Below are 2,329 nucleotides of genomic sequence, written 5' to 3'. Positions count from 1 at the left end.
TTGGGCCACTCAAGACACAGAGCGTTCTGGTAGATGGTCAGCTCCTGGCAAGGAGGGAATGTGCCAGTTTTTTGGGTACTCACACTCAGAGCGGGCTTACTTTAGTCAAATTCTTCTTACATCACACACACAGGTCATTTTATCCTCAGGGTACTTGTGTGTACCTAAATTAACTTGGAATTGGGGATATTCTAGAATTAGCTGCCCTGCTGAGCTCAAAACTCTTTAAACTCTCGGCGCGGGCTGAGCAGCCACACAGTGGCTAGGAGTGTGGTGGGGTCTGCCGGGCGAGCTTTTCCGGCGGGTCCCGGCCTCGCGCGCGCACGTGTCTGCCTGCTCGCGCACGCGGTCCTGGCGCTGCCGGAAAGGAATAATGCCATCAGCATGTCTGCACACTCCATGCTCTGTGAACGAATCGTCATAGCCAAGGAACTGATCAAGAGGCAGAATCACTTTCTAGATCAAGAAAAGGTGGCAGAGAAGGTGGCGCAAAGCTGTGCAGCAAATTGAAGGCAGAGTTAAAATTCTTAGAGAGTAGAAGCCGGGAAAGTAGCCATTAAGGAATCCCATCTCCAGAGCACTAACCTAACACACCTAAGAGCCATCGTGGAATCAGCAGAAAACTTGGAAGAAGTTGTTAGTGTTCTTTATGACTGGTTACACAGATACCGTAGGAGAAAAGCAGACCCTTGTGGTGGATGTGGTTGCCAATGGTGGTCACACGTGGGTGAAAGCCATTGGCTGAAAGGCTGAAGCTCTCCATAACATTTGACTGGGCAGGGGCCAGTATGGTGACAAAAGTATCATTGAGCAGGCTGAAGACTTCCTCCAGGCCAGTCGCCAGCAGCCAGTGCAGTACAACAACCCTCACATCATCTTTGCATTGTATAACAGCGTCTCCAGCCCCATGGCAGAGAAGCTCAAAGAAATGGGCATTTCTGTGAGAGGAGACATAGTAGCCGTTAATTCTCTGTTAGATCACCCAGAAGAGCTCCAGCCCAGTGAGAGTGAGTCAGACGATGAGGTCCCTGAGCTTTTGCAGGTGACCCAAGTGGACCGAGAAAATATCCTAGCACGTGTTGCCTTTCCAACGGAAATTAAGGTCGATGTGTGCAAAAGAGTGAATCTGGACATTACGACTTTAATCACATACGTATCTGCCCTCAGCTATGGAGGCTGCCACTTTGTCTTCAAAGAGAAAGTGCTCACGGAACAAGCAGAGCAAGAGAGGAAAGAGCAGGTTTTGCTACAGCTGGAGGTGTTTATGAAGGACAAGGAGTTGTTTGCCTGTCATTCTGCTGTCAAAGACTTTCAGTCTATTCTAGATACCTTAGGAGGACCTGGGGAGAGAGAGAGGGCCACTATGCTGATTAAGCAAATTAATGTGGTGCCTGACCAGCCTTCTGAGCGTGCCTTGAGACTGGTGGCCAGTTCGAAAATCAATAGCCGCTCGCTAACAATTTTTGGGACAGGAGACACTCTAAAAAACCATCACGATGACTGCCAATAGTGGTTTTGTCAGAGCTGCCAACAACCAGGGTGTAAAATTCAGTGTGTTTATCCATCAGCCTAGAGCACTTACTGAGAGCAAAGAGTCTCTCACCACCCCTTTACCGAAAGACTACACAACTGCAATGAACACTGATGATGCCCTTTAAATATTGTCATGGAAATAAGTTATTGATACCAAAGGCTGGGTCTTCCCATCTTAAATGGGAAGGAAGAAAAGGTCTATAGTAAAAATAATACTTAGCACTCTTAACCTGTAGAGATGATTGTGTGTGTCATCTATAAAATACATAACCCAAAGTAGAAAAAGCACAAGAGACAAGCGTATTTACCAAACTGCCTACGTTTTAGCGACCAAGAACAGAAATACATCTATATAAAGCTTTTAGCTGTGTGACAGTACTTTTATTTGATCAAGTAGGGCAACAGCCCCCTAGGGGCAATCGGCATTTCAAGGGATGTGGCTACCCTGCGTCTTGCATAAAATATTTGGAGAAAACTGAAGCTTGTTTTTCGTTATGTTGGTTCATCATTCATGTGGGTTGAGGCTGGGAAGTTTATAATTAGTTTTTGATTATAAAGTTATGGCCATTATGAATGAAAAGAAACTTCCTCGATTGCTCATGTCAGGCATACTCTGGTGCGTGCCTTTACCAAGAGTACATTAATATAGAAGAAAATAAAGTGAATACTGGGCACGTGAAACCCATGAGCCGATGTATACACCTTTATGAAAAGAAAGATAGTCCCACTACTATACACCTGGGACATTTAATGCAAAATATTAATTTGAGGAAATTGTAAAAGAATTACCGAAAAC

General features: G+C 45.4%; 1 pseudogene; it reads left to right on the top strand.

Annotated features, from left to right (window-relative positions):
- The first annotated feature begins 369 nt into the window (after positions 1 to 369).
- On the top strand, positions 370 to 1,819 carry LOC123954256 (annotated as a pseudogene).
- Positions 1,820 to 2,329: the final 510 nt, after the last annotated feature.

Source organism: Meles meles, chromosome 1 (assembly GCF_922984935.1).
Source record: "Meles meles chromosome 1, mMelMel3.1 paternal haplotype, whole genome shotgun sequence".
Classification (NCBI taxonomy): Eukaryota; Metazoa; Chordata; class Mammalia; order Carnivora; family Mustelidae; genus Meles; species Meles meles.
This window is presented reverse-complemented; position numbering and strand designations above follow the sequence as displayed.